We start from the raw sequence: 14,884 nt of genomic DNA, 5'->3' as shown, positions 1-14,884 counted from the left end.
CCCTGGAACACAGGAACCCAGCCCTGGGGCTGCTGGCCACTTCACCCTCCCAGCCTGGCCCGACTCCCAGCCTCAGCCCCAGCCTAGTCTCTCATCCAGCCTGCACCCATCAGGTGGGACAGGTCAGCCAGCCAGACCTGCCTCTGAGGAAGCCGTCTGAGAAGCGTGTCCTCCAGGCCTAGCTGCTCCTGCCCCAGCCGTAGGTTTCCCAGCTACGGTGCCAGCAGAGACAAGCCAGCTCTGCCCTGTCTCAACTCCTGATCCGCAGAACCCATGCTGTGTGTTTTGCAGCAGTGGACAACTGCAACGGGGTTAGTGAGAGTTCATAGTGATACTTTTCTCCTAGGGTGAAGCGTCAGGAAAGTGAAGTAGGTAAGAGTTAGACGGTGGGGCCACAAATCTCATCTCCCCAACTGACCAGTGATGAGTCCTTAGGCAAGATCCTGCATATCTTCTGTGCCTCAGTTTCCTTACTAATGAAAAGGGATAATGAGAGTATTCCTCTCGTGTCACTATGAGATTTAAATAAGTAAGTACCTGAGAAAGGGTATGTACTTACTCAGTATATACTTACTCAAGAAATGCTTTTATTATTTACATATATTTATTTAATATCTATTCATTTATTCATTCAACAAATATTTCTTAAGCATTAAGTCTGAGCCAGGAACTGTGCCAGGGTCAGATACTTAACATTAAAAAAAACTTATATTCATCCTCCCCAGAGCCTTCTGAAGTGGATTTTGTTAATCTGATTTTATACTGATGAGGAATCTGAGGCTCAAAAAATAAGGAGTGGAATGGGAGCTCAGTGGGGCCCCAGTGGGGCTGTCCCTCTCAGCCCAGGGAAGTGAGCAGAAAGGCCTCCAGAGCTCAGCTGCTGTCTTCCACTCAGTGTGGCTCCGCACAGCAAAAGCTTCACCCCCAAAGGAGCTCCAGTTGGCCTCGTACACACTCACCGGAAAATATGGTCAACCTCACTCAAATTAAATGACAATGAAATCACACAGAGCTGCCACCATTTTTCACCTATCCGATTGTCCAGGAGCCAAAATTTGAAATCACGGGGTCTTGACCCAGCTGTGGCTGAGTCGGATGCTGTCTTAGCTTCCTCCAGGGAGGCATGTGAATTGCACAGAAGGTGCATTGACAACATCTATCAAAATTACATCGTGCACATCCCCTGCCCCAGCAATCTGCGTGGAGGGCTTTTGCCTCTAATTAGTCTTGCCCATGTGCAAAATGACAAGTGTGTGTGCAATACAGCTGCTCCCTGCAACCACTAGGTGATCACACAAAAACAACGCACCCTCGGTATCTGTGGGAGATCTCATTACAATCCAGTCGTGGGCATGCAGTGGGACAGCACATGAGGAGGAGGGTCTCCCGGGAACGCCGGCATGCTGACCCTGAGCAGTCGTAGAGCATCACCCCCCTTGCAGAACAGTGTGCAGGGGGCTGGGGTTGGCGCGGGTTCAAAGGAGACTTGCTTTTCTCCTTGTTCCTCTACACTTTTAAGACATGGAAATACATTGCCAAGTCCAAAAAAAATAAAAATGAAATACTTTGGAGACACTTAGCAAACTGGTCTTTAAAAAGATTCAAATGATGTGGACATAAACTCTGATTAGAGGCATTTTTGAGTATCTGAGGGCCATGTTTTCAAGGGGAGCCCCTGCACACTGGCCACGATGAGCTTTCTTCTGTCCACACGGCTTCTGTTTCCATCCCCCACCCCATGCTAACCTGGTGTGAAATTCAACTGAAACTATCCAGACACCGGGACTCAGTGGTAAATGGTGCTTGAGCTCACTGGACTTCCTGGGTTCAGCCTTAACTGAGGACAGAGGAACACACCAATGGTTAGCGAGAATTTGGTTGTGTCACTTTACCCCTCAAATGGGGCTAAAAACTATAACACGCATTTTCAGGAGTGATAGAAGGCCCTGGCATATAACAGGGCATCATGATGGTAACTTTTGGTATTATAACTCTATTCTTTCATTTGCTCATCAATCTCCTTGACTCCAAATCCTCTCAGTGCTTCAACATAGACCTCCCCCTCCAAGAAGCCTTACCTGATACACACATTGTCTTCCTGAAACAGAAGCCATCCTCCTTTGTGGCTCTAAGCCCCTTCTCCTTCCACACGCTTCCTCTGAGACCCTGGGGAGCGCCCTGAGTCCTAGATGGTGTAGGCCACAAGGGGGCAGTGCTGCCCAAGAAATCAAAAGAACAAGCCTGGCATTCTAGGGCCAGGATGGAGATGAATGCCCTCACCTGGCTCACAACTCTGAGGCCCCTACTGTGTGACAGGCATTATGCTGAGTGCTCTGCACGTTTTAGCTCATTGGAGGAGGGCCCTACTGTGACCATCCTTCTATCATCGCTATTTTATCTTCTTTTCCATTCCTTTTAAAAGACATTGGGTGTCAGGAGAGCTGAGTTAGTGATTTCTCAATTGATGCAAACCGCTCTGTCACTTAATTGAATTTCTCTATTGATGCCTCCTGCCCGTTCCCCTTCCTGTCCCAGCAGTGGCTCTCCAGAGTCGGTTCTCTGGCCTTGAACACGTGTGAGTCCTTGTGAACCACATCAGGATGTTTTGTGGGTTTGTGTGGTCTTGTTTAGAGACCTGGATTGGGGTTGCAGATCTCTCCTAGCTTGTTTCCCACCATTTGCACAGAGATAAAATTGCTCAACTCTTTTCTCAGGAAATATCCCCATCATTAAGCAACACAGGACTACACAAGTCAGGTGACGATCCATGCCAAGTAGGGGGCACAGAGGGGTAGTGGTCAGGAGCCTCCCTGAGGGGTGATATTTTCCCAGAGTCCAGAGTAGAGGCCCCGGGCCACTTGGAGGTCCTGGACAGGGTTAATAACCAGCAGCTGCTGTTGGGCTGGTTTATTCCCCACTTATATCAAGATGTTTCCAGAGGCACCACTGCCTTATCCCCACAGCTCCCACCATCACTCACAGAGGGCGCTGGGCCTCCGGGAGAGCCCAGCCCAGCCTGGAAGCCCTGGTGAGGCCCCTTGTCCCTCTGGCCCCTCCCTGCATGCTTTCCTCTGGTCCCAGTCCCACCCCACCCCAGCCTGAACACTCCTGCTCCCCCTCCTGAGACCCTCAACCTAAAGGCAGGGCCCTGTCTGCCAGGTCATTGTTGTGTCCTTGAAACCCAGCTCAAAGCCAGTGTAGGCTCAGACAGTTCGTGAAATGAATGTTATTTCCTTTATTGTTGAATGCATTCAAATCACATTCTACATGGAATATTACTCAACAAGAAAAAATGAAAAGGCCTTTGATATACACAGCTACCTGTCAGCATCTGCGTGTTGAGCAAAAGAAAGCAGGCACACACACGAGAGAACAAAGCAATGCCATTTCTGGGATGTCTTAGAGCAGGCTACGTGTGGCCAGTTAGAGCAGTAGTGCCTTTAGAAAAAGGACATAATGGAACTCTTGGGGGTGATGGATGGTACTACTGGGGTATGCATTTGTCAAGACTCATCTAATTGTATGCTTAAAGTCTCTGCATTTCACTGTAGGTAAACTGTAACACTATTTTTAAATAGAGGAATTCTAGGGTAACTTCTACAGTTCCTCTCCACTGCCCCAACGCTGGACAGGGGCTGGCCCTGCAGACCCAGTGCCCTCCCCACTTCTGCCTGGCTGACTGACATGGTGTTGTTCCTGGGAGAAGTATCTTTTTAAATCTTCTGCCCACTATTTCATTGGACTATCTGTTTTCATCTGTGAAAGCTCTTTATATTATTCTAGATGCAAGACTTTTATCCAAGATGAATTTTGCAAATATTTTTTCTCCTAATCCACAGCTGGTCTTTTCTTTGTCTTAATAGTAACATTAGAGGAAAAGTTTTCATTTTCACAGGTCAAATATAATTCTTTTTTCTTTTATGATTCATGCTTTTTTTTTTATGCCATCTAAAAAATCTCTGCTTGGGCCTCCCTGGTGGCACAGGCTGTTGAGCGCTGCGCTGTGAAGCTGTCCGCAGCCTCTGCAGTGCGGGTTCAATCCTGGCCGACCGGCAAGGGTCCCACATGGCCTGGCAGACCTCTCCTGTCTTGCCCGCTGCTCCCCTCAGCAGTGTATTTCATCAGTCTGCTTGTTCTGCTCCCTGCTCTGTCTCTGGTGAAACTTCTTACCCTCCTGCTCATCTGGCCTGTACTCAGGTTCTTGTATAAATAAATAATTATTTAAATAAATAAATTAAATAAATAAATAAATAAATAAATGATCTGCCTAACCCAAGGTTTTGACAAAGACTTTCTCCTATTGCTAATTCTTGTGCATGGTATTAGGTGAAGGTTGGATTATTTTTTTTAATCTATGACTAGAAAATGCAATTTTACTTTTAAGAAATGCTGTTACTTGTATCCTCTCACTTTTGTACAAGATGGCTATTCACTACAACCTTGACTGAATAAGGAAAACCTTGTGAAGAGCCTAGGGGCCCATTACTTGAAGACTGTTCAGCTACACGCCAGCACATCCACGTAGTGACACAGCTACAGCGCAGACCCGGCGCCGCCAGCCGCAGGCCACGCTCTGCTGAGAGGCACTCTGACCAGCGACAGTGACCACGCAGGACAGTTGTGTGATGTTTGGAGGAACATAGAAAGATCTCTGGATTGTATTATTAAATAATAAGAGTGTGCAGTTTGCTGTGATCAGGTTCAAGATCCTGTGTCTATTTTCTTGCATGTACATGTGACAGCTCACAAGGAATTGGTGACAGGGGTCATCTTGGGGAAAGGGGTGTCTGGAGGACAGAAGTGGGAGACTCACTTTTCACTACGTCCCCTTTGGTGCCTTTGAGATTTTGTCCTGCGGAGAGGATTGCATGTTCTGAAAATAAATATGAGTAAAAAATTAAAACCGAGCAAAAAAGCCCTTCTTCCCCAGGGGTGCACGGCCGGGAGTTTCTGTCTCCCGGTTGCTCCACGGTTCCTTCCCCGCAGGCTCCCTGCACACAAGGGCCAGGCAGGCCGGCTTGATGGAGAATGTCATTTTCTCAGACTAGAAACTGAGGTTCTGAGCAAAGGCAGCATGCCCAGGGGCACCTGCCCGAGCTAACTTGTCAAGTATCTCCCAGCGCCAGAGGGGCTGAGAGCCAGGAAAGAGACCTGCAGTCCCCGCCTGAGGGCACCCTGACTGAGCCACTCAAGGCACAGCTCCGAGTCCAGCCATCTGGAAGCCATCCCGCCCTGCAGAGGAGGGGGGCAGGCCGACTCCGTGTGCATCTGTTCCTCATCAAGGCTCTCGCTCTGGACTGGGCTCCAGCCCTGGAAATCCCATTTCCCGGCCGGCCGGGTCAGGCCACCCTTACACCAGCCACACTCCCCGATGGGACCAGAACAATGCGCATGTGGGGGGCTTCCAGCTCTAGGCCAGCACAGCCCCGCACCTCTCAGGCATTCGGTTACCCAGTTGTTAGGATTAAGTAAGCCAGTTCATGCAAAGCCGTCTCCGCCTGCATGCACTAAATAATAGTTTTTACTGCCCTGATATCCTTCCAGGTCTCAATATGAGATTCTGGGTGCCCAAACGATGCCAACCAGCATTGTGCCCAGCAGTTCTTTAAGCACTGAGTATGTACTAACTCATCCAAACTTCACAGCAGCCATCTGAGCTAGACACTCCCTCTCGCTGGACTCTCCTGATGATGATGCAGCTGAGGCTCAGAGATGTTAAGTAACTTGCTCAAGCTCACACAGCCAGCAAAGAGTTCAAACCCACACCACCTGGCTCCACTACCCCCAACTCCAAAGTGTTCCCTGCACTGCCTCTGTGAACCCTTTCCTACTGACCCCTGATTTCCCTGAGACGGAGACCATGCTGATGCTGACCAGTGGTGCTTGACTCAAAGATAAGCACCGCAGCACGGCCCCGGAAGGATGCTCAGCCATCTCTTTGCTGGCAGTGGAAGAGCAGATGAGAGAGGAAAGGAGGCAGGGGCCCCAGGTTGGAGGAGTGGGGGTCCACTCGCACATGGACTGGGTGGGGGTGCATGCGCAGAAGAGTGGTGGGGTTCAATGGCAACTCCACTTGTCAAGCTCACGTGCCGTCCACCAGCCTCACGTACAGGGAACTGCCTTAGAGAAGGGTGCCCGTGCAGATGGTGAGGCCTGAACAAGGACTTCTCTGCAGGCCTGTTGGACAGAAGGCACAGCCACAGCCCAGCGGTCCTCGGGGCACTGGCTCCCCTGACAGTGGCCCAGCCCTGCTGTGGCAAACTATGCAGTGATGAAAAAGCTTGACGCAAGTCTCTTGTGTTGATGGCCCCTCCCAGATCCCATTGTGTGGGACAAAGGGGGCCGCGGGCGGCAAGTGCAGGGGCGTCCAGGGTTCTGTCTGTGCGTAGAGACTGGGAGGGGCAGGAAGAGAGCAATGAGGGGAGGACCTCAGCTGTAACTCTTTGCTTTGCACCCTTCTAGAATTTTTTTCACTAAATCAGCAACTGTGCCAGGATCAGGGGGAGAGCAGCACGTGGCACGTGGAGGAGAAGCAACCAAAATTGGCAAAGGCATTTTGGGCCCCTGGTGAAAGCTTCGTGCTGGCAGAGCTGTGAAGAGGCAGCCAGGGCCCCTTCCAGGACTGTGGCTCTAGTCCCTAAAAGAGCCTTTTCCGTGGAAGTGCTGGGAGATGGGAGGGAGGGCAGGAGGAGGGGCCAGCGGGTGAAGGCTGAAGTCAAGAGAATTGACTGCTTACCCTGGGTCAGGCACTGTTCAGAGCACAGAATATTCCATTATCACCCTCGTTTGCAGATGAGGAAACGGAAGCCCAGAGTGAATGCTCCCTGCGAGGTGGGAGATGCCCACCTCACCCTCCACTCGCCACCCTTCCTGCCTGGCTGGCTGCACAGCCCAGCTCAAGACCTGCTGTGGCCTCCGCAAGCCCCTTCCAGTGCTGGATGAGGACGGCCAGCAGCCGGCGACGGCTCTGCCAACAAGGCTGGGAGCCATTAGGGCCTTGCCAAGTGTTTGGACACAGGGGCCTTCTGCATTTTAATCACGCAGGGCATCGAGAGACCAGCCCAAGTTGCTGCTCTGCCGTGGGGCTGGGGCAGGGCTGGGGGAGAAGGAGCATCCTCAGGAAAGTGGGAGGATGGGACTGGAGCAGGGAGGTGGGGAGGGGCAGGGAAGCAAGAAGGATGTGGGGGGAGCTAGCCCCCTGCACCCCGGCCAGTTCTCCTGCCAGGAGCAGCGGGCTCGGGGTTCTTCTCTGTGTCCTCCTGTCTCTTTCATGCGCCATTCTTGCGCTCTCCAGGCTGTAAAATAAGGCTGCCTGTAGTCATTTTGTCTCAGGGACAATTTCTGATCCTATCTTCAACTCGGTGCAGCATCTTTTTCAGAGAGCGGAATGAGGACCTCTGCAGAAGGCAGGCAGGCGAGCAGCGCAAGGCTGGGCAGGAAGGGGGGAATTGGGTCCATCTCTAGAGAGGAGCCCAACCCGATTCTCACACCCCCACTCCAGGAAGGTGAGGTGCAGGGACACTGGCCCTCAACACTGACAGAGGGGCAGAGGAAGAGGCAACAGGCAGGACAATCTGAAAACCTTCAGGGCCTCAGGCAGCCTCCGCACTGGTACTCACCACAATGGAATGGTAATCAGGAGACAGCAATTCCTAGCAGTTACTGCTTCTCCAGTTACATTTCCTCCTCACCATCACCCCGGAACAAGGCCATTTGCAATGCACAGAAGAGAAAACTACAGCACTGGGTGACTGAATAACTTGTCCGAGGACAGAGAACTGGAAACTGGCCCAGAGGCCCGGATGGGGGCCGGGACCAGCCTCAGGTCACGCAGCAAGGTAGAGGCGGGCAGGGACTGGGAGGACCCTGACTCAGGGCTGTCTGTCCCTTTCCTTTACTCCATGTCAGACTCTCCAGGAGGGCAGGAGGGTGCCCCTGCCATTCCAAGGGTCTGTGGGTTCCAGTGTGGGCCTCATTCTTGTAAGGGATGCAGGATCTACTGGGCAGAAGGGCAGGGGAAAGAGATGTCAAGTGAGGGAGAGGGAAATTTGGGCTGAGACTCCAGTCTTGGCTACCCCCTTCCTACAGGAGAGTTCTCTACTCCCCCCACTATTGCCCATCAAAGCGTCTCCTTTGTCCCATCCCGGCCCCCTCTGCGGCCTGTCCCTTCCTCTCCTGCTCACTCCTCTCCAGCCACACTGACCTCCCTTCTGTTCCTTGAAGATGACAAGCTTATTCTAGCCTCAGGGCCTTTGCACTTTCACTTTGCACATGCTATGCCCTCTGCCGGGAATACCCTCACCCAGACCTTCATGTGGCCCACACCTTATGTTCTCAGCTCCAGGTCAGGGACATTCCTCTGACATGAAGCTCGGGAGTTCGCGGCAGCACGCCTCCCCTTGCCTTCCCATTGCCCGCGACTGACTGTCTTGGGTTACTCGTCTTGGTCTGAATTCTTGTTTGCTTATGTGTTTATTGCCCATTTTCCCCATGAGAATTTCCATCTATTTTGCTCACCACTGTGTTCTCACCCCCCATAAATAGTTCCTGGCACATCATGGAAAGAAGGTCCGAGCCCCAAGCAAAGGCCGTGCTGTGGGAAGGAAGCTCATGGCCGGAAGATGCTGCTACTGTGAAGATTCTGTCCTGTGGAAAGTGCTTGGACACCCCGTGGGCCTCTGTTTTCTCATCTGTAGAACGGGATGGAGCCCAGCTGTGGAGAGGATGAAATGACGTCAGGCCTCTGAAGCAATCTTCCCAGAGCCCGGCGAGTGCTAAGTGCGCTTGCTAAGTGCACTTGCATTTTGGCAGCGATTCCCATTGTTATCACTAACATTGTGATGCCACATTAGTCTCCCACCCCAACTCCAGGCTTGCCCTCCCTCGTGGATTAGTGTCTAATGGCCACAAGCACCAACCACCAGGGCTGAAAGAGAAGGCGGTGTCAGCACCAAGCAGTGTGGTGACCGTAGGCTCTACAGGCCTCCTAACCCGCCAGCCTCCACCTTTGTGAGGCCCGCATGGAATGCCCTCCCTGGCTGGCATTCCTCGCCTCTGTCTGAATTTTTGACCCATCACCTAAAGCCCTTACAGGCCGCCCCCGGGCAGTATGAGAAGGAGGGCGAGATGGGAAGCTGTGTGGTCCCTGGAGTGGTCGATGGGCCAGTTGGCATAACCCTCCCTGCATCCAGGACATTTGGCTCAGCAGTGGGGACAGAACTCCACTGGCGCACACACGATCCTTTTGGGGTGAAGGGGACCCGATGGAGAGGGGTCATGGTGAGGAAGGCTCTCAGCTGGTAGCAGTGAATTTAAAGCAGGGGCTGAAGCAGCAGAGGTCTATTTCTCCCTCTTAGGAGGGAGGCTGAAGGCTGAGCCGGGGCTGGGCGGACATCAGGGCCAACGACGTGATGAGGTTTGTGGCCTTTCCTTCCTGGCTGCGAGTGGCCCCTGCTCGCAGCGTCACACTTGCGTTCGAGGCAGATGAAGTAAGGGGTAACCCCAGCAGCAGCTGCCTCTATCAGAGCAGCAAAAACACCCCTTCCCACTCACTGCTGGTTTTATGGACTGGACCCAGCACATGTGCCTGCAGCTGCAGGACACACTGGAGAAGTGGGGGCTCCGTGGGAGCAGAGGCTGAAAGGGCTGGACGCTGGGTTAGTCAGCCCCAAGGCCTCTTATCAGATATCCCTTCCCTCGGGACTTGGTTTTCACTTTGTTTTTTTGTTTTTTAAAAGATTTATTTTTATTTATTTATGCATACAAGAACTGGGGTGTAGGCCAGAGGTGCAGAGGGGTGAGAGGATTCACCAGAGACAGAGTGGGGAGCAGAACAGGTGGATCCACCAAAATACACTGCTGAGGGGAGTAGCAGGTGAGACAGGAGAGGTCTGCTGTGCCACATGGGTAACTCCCTGGCCAGGATCAAACTCATGCAGCAGTGGCCGGTGATAGCCTGATAATGCTGAGACTTAACCCCTGCGCCACCAGGAAGGCCTTTGGTTCTCACTTTGGTGAGATGGAGAGGGCAAGGGCGGGCAGTGTGGGTGGTCACTCCAACTTGACGTTTTTATTTCCTTTGCATAGACACCTAAGATAAACATCGCTGAGTCGTATGGTAAGTTTATGTTTAGCTTTGTAAGAAGCGGCTACACTGCTTTACAAATGCCTGTGCCATTTTACATTTCAGCCAGGGAAGAGGGGCAGCTACTGCTCTGTGTCCCCACGGGCGCTCACGTCAGGCTTCCAGCTCACAAGCATCCGGTGAATGTGCTGTGCATCTACTTGTGGTTTTAATTTGCATTTCCCTGATGACTAATGATCCAGACTAACTTTTCATGTGCTCATCTGCCATTTGTGTCTCCTTTCATTGAGAGTTTGTTCGACATTTTTGTCCATGATTTTATTGGGTTGTTTTCTTTTCTTTTTTTTTTTTTAATTTTTTTTTAAAGATTTATTTATTTATTTATACAAGCACTGGGTACAGTCAGGAGTGTGGGAGGGTGAGAGAATTCACCAGAGCCAGAGTGGGGAGCAGAACAGGCAGAATGACAAAATATGACTGTTGAAGGGAGCAGCGGGTGTGGCAGGAGAGGTCTGCGGGCCATGTGGGACCCTCGCTGGTGGCCGGGGATCGAATTGGCACTGCAGAGGCTGTGGGCAGCTTCGCAGCCCAGCGCTCAACCGCTGTGCCAGCAGGGAGGCCCTGGGATGTTTTCTTATTACCAAATTTCAAGATTTATTTATAAACCCCGACTATAAATCCTTTATCAGATGTATGCTTTGCAAAGATCTTCCCCTCATCTGTGACTTGCCTTTTGTTACTTAAAAGTATCTTTAGAAGAATAAAACTGAATTTTAGAAGAATTTTTAGAAGAATAAAACTGAATTTTGATGACGTTCAATTTATTAATCTTTTCTCTGAGGATTCATGCTTTTGGGTCCTTGCTATGAAATCTTGGCTGCAGTTGTTTTATTTATCATGAATCTCTTTCTCCCATAACAGCACTTTTAATAGCTTGTTGGTTTTCCAACCCATGATCTAGCCATGGTTTCCTGTTCCCTTTCTGATAGACTAGGGTCCAGGCAGAGAGCCTCCAAATGTCCAAGGCAGCCCTCCGGGACCTCCTTCCCATCTGTCCAAATGTCACCTCCACAGATCAGGCCCATGTGCCTCCACCACCTGCTCATCCTGCGCGGCCTCTACCCCTCCATGTGGCCAGTTCTGTGAGGAGGGGCTTAGGCTATTTTGTTCTCTGTGCTTCCCCACTGGCAAGAGAGAAGTGCTAGGAACGCAGCAGACACACAGCTGTAGTAGTAGTAGTAGTAGCAGTAGTAGCAGTAGTAGTCGTGGTGGTAGTAGTGAGATAAGTAGGTAATTAATAATAAATAACTTCACTTGATGAGTGAGTGTGTGGAATGGCACCTGGCACATAAAAAGTATCACCAACAGACACTGTGACTTGCTCCCAGGGATTTGTGCCCAGTGAGCATGGGAGATGCCAGGGTCCCCACAGCAGTTTGGAGGTGGGAAGGGGTGGTGGGGGTTCCCGATGCTAGAACAGGGTTTTGTAGAAGTCACGAGGCTCAGCCTAATGGGAGTCCTCACTGCCCCCAGGCCCTTCACAGAGCACCATCTGCCCTTCTTTGCCATCTGGACCAATTAGGGTCCATCGTCCTCCACGGGCTCAGACTACAGGGGTTGAACAAGATTTTGTTTTAACTCTGCTTCAAATAAAGTGAGGTTGGTGGCTTTGCTCTGTGATTGTGCCGGGGCCCGGCCTCTATCTGTCCACCTTACAGCGACCAGCTGGCCCTGCGGTGTTTACAGTGAGCTAAAGAGCAGCTGAGAGGGGAAGACCCTCCCACCACTCCTGGCACATGGGAAGTAGCACACGTGGGTGCTACTCACACTTGGAACTGGTTTTCATGGCCACACCCAACAGCCAGGAAGGCTGGCAAGAGCAGCCTTACTCTGTACAGTCACCCATATGCAAAAACCCTGCTAGGGGAGGTGGGGCTGTGGATGCTGGGGCACAATGAGCAGTCTCTGAAAAAGATGTCTCTGTGGAACCAGACACACTTGTGACTAACAATAGGAAACTTAGGTGATGACTGTGTGAGGGTCCTTTGCCAACCAGCGGGTTAGCAGGAAGGAGTATGTGTTTCCTGGGGTTGCCATCACAAAGCACAGTGAACTGGGTGACTTAAACAGTGGGAATTCTTTCCTGGTTCTTGAACCAAAAGGAGGTGATAAAGGTCACAAGTCTAGACCACAGGTGGGTTGAACTGAACTCCTGGGTACTGAGCTGCCTTTGCAGGTGACACTCCATGCCCATCTTTCCAGATCTTCACGATGACTTTGGGGGATACAGAGCCCAAGGCTTGCAGGCAGTAATGAGCTGCTTGGGGGGCTCTTATAGCCATCAAACAATTCCCAAAATCTAGTTGCTTAAAACAACAAATGTTGGATTATCCCCCACATTTCTGTGAGTTGACTAGATGTCTCTTCTGGTCTGGGCTGGTAGTCTAGGCTCCCCTTACTTGTGGATCTGGGGGGTCAGCAGGGTGACAGGAAGACTTGGCCACATGGCCCTCATCATCTAGGCAGCTAGCTGGGGTCCCCCTGGGGCCCAGACCAGGGTGAGAGCCTACCACATGCTCAACCCCTCTCCAACCTCTGAGCCTCCCATTTGAAAACATCCCATTGGTCAAAGCAAGTCACATGACCAACCTCAGCTCAAGGGCTGGAACATGGACCCTTAATGGGAAGCCCTGAAAAGTCACAGTGCGAAGGAGCATGCTCTATAAGGGGAGAATCTGTGGTCAGTTTTGCAACCACAAAAACAAAGCCAGAGTCCAACAACAGGGAATCAGTTACAGAAAGGTCAGCAGGCCCGAGTGGAGGTTTATACCACCACCCAACATGTGCTCACAGAAGACACTTCTGCGGAGAAAAGTAGCTCATAACACAGGGTTAGGTAGGAAAAGCATGCTGGAAAGCACATGCACCGTTCACAACTGCCAGATGCCACAAAGTCAAGCCCCATCATAGCAAGTGGCATCCGGGGTGCAGAGCTATGGAAGCCCTCACGCTCTGCTGGTGTGAGATAACTTGCTACAGCTGCTTGGTGGCACGATTTGGCAATTTTCTCAAGCTGACAATGCATGTAGCCATGTCCCAGGAAGAGCGCTCCTCCATTGGTGCCTGAGAGAAACCCTAATTCATGGGCATAGGGTTTGTGAATAATCAGATCGCCTCATTGGGAATAACAGAAGACTGGAATGGACCCAAATGTTCACCCGCCAGGGGTTGGAGAATTAAAGGGTAGTATAATGAGACGATGTAGAGCTGCAGAGCCAGGAAAGGAAAATAACCTTTCACTGTCCAAATCTGCATGTGTGATTTGGACAGATCTGGAAAACTGTGCACAAGAGGACAGTGCATACAGATTAATAGCATATATTTAAGTTTAGAAAATAAAAAATAGTAGGTATCATTAATGGATATATATGTAACCCATGGACACGGAGGAAGAGAAAACAAGACTGAGAAGGAGCTGTGAGGGATATCAACTTTACCTGTAATCATATTTCATATTTTTAAAAATCTGGAATACACTTGCAAAATGTTAACATGCACCCATTGAGGTGAAGGGCATGTGGGTTGTATTATGTTATACTGAGCATTTTTCTGATCCTTTTCTTCCAAAGATTCATCCTGGAGAAGTAAAATAAAATTTAAAATGGTTTTGTTTTTCTGCTAGAAAACCCATCCTAAAATATACGCACCCATATGTAGAGGAAACAATCGGGGGGGGGGGGGGGGAAATACTCTAAAAGCTTAGCAGTGGTTTTTGCCTCTGGCTGGTGAGAACACAGGCAACATTTCCCGCCCCCCGCCCCCCCACCAATTGCTAATATGGATTTCTGACTTTTCTACAAGGGACACACTGTGCTTGTTTAATAAAAATAAACAAAATACAGAGGGGCCTGTGGATTCTCTGGGTCACAGGCTCCTCTGGGCCTCCGAGGGGTCCTAGGTTCCAAAATAGATCTGACCTCCGACCTGGCGGGCTCATTCTTTGCGTCCTAGAGTGAGTGCCAGACGCAGGCCCAGAGGCCCCAGCTCCCCGGGCCTGAGAAAGGACAGGCGTGGCCAGTGCCCGGGCAGTGCAGCCAAAAAGATGCCTGTCTCTCCCCTGGTCCTCTCTGCTGCTGGGGCTTCACAACCAGGGCCCTCCCAAAGTTCAGAGGGGAAACTGAGGCCGGCAGGGAGAGAGAAATGTTGCTAAGAGGAGAGGCAGCTGTGTCTGAAGCCCATGTGACTGAGACTAACCTGGGTGCTGAATGCTAGGTCGTGTTTTTCCTCTCTGGCTACAACTGACTAGCAAGGGGAAAATAAACTAGGGGTAGAAGGGAGTGGTTTTAAGTAATTGGAGACAAGACATTTGAAATTCCCCAAACAGAAGCTTCCTTTTATCCCTGTCCTGGAAAGGAAAGAGTGACTTACTTAGTCTCTGCTTTGGGACTGCAGCTCCAGCCTCAATCCTGTCTGTAGTGAAGACTAATCATTCAACACTCATGAGAATTCACTATGAATCTAACCTCAGTACAGGCAACGGACGCAGAAATGAAAAGCGTGGCCAGCGCGCTGGGTGGGCTTCGGGCTAGCCGGGGGTAAAGCGGCAAGCATGCTGTTACCAGGCAGGCTGAGTGTTTCCATGCGGGTGCACAGGCAGGGAGCCTTGGAATCCAGGAGGTGAAGGCGAGACTCCCACCAAAGGAGAGGGCAGGTGGGGAAAATCTTCCCAGAGGAGGTCACCCATGAGATAATACCCGGAAGACAGGTAAGACGAAGCCAAGGAGTGAGGGTGCGCCCGCG

The sequence above is a fragment of the Talpa occidentalis genome, unplaced genomic scaffold (genome assembly GCF_014898055.3).
Source record: "Talpa occidentalis isolate TD23 unplaced genomic scaffold, MPIMG_talOcc4v2.1 talOcc4.10, whole genome shotgun sequence".
NCBI lineage: Eukaryota > Metazoa > Chordata > Mammalia > Eulipotyphla > Talpidae > Talpa > Talpa occidentalis.
The sequence above is the reverse complement of the archived record's forward strand: the minus strand, read 5'-3'. Positions refer to the sequence as shown.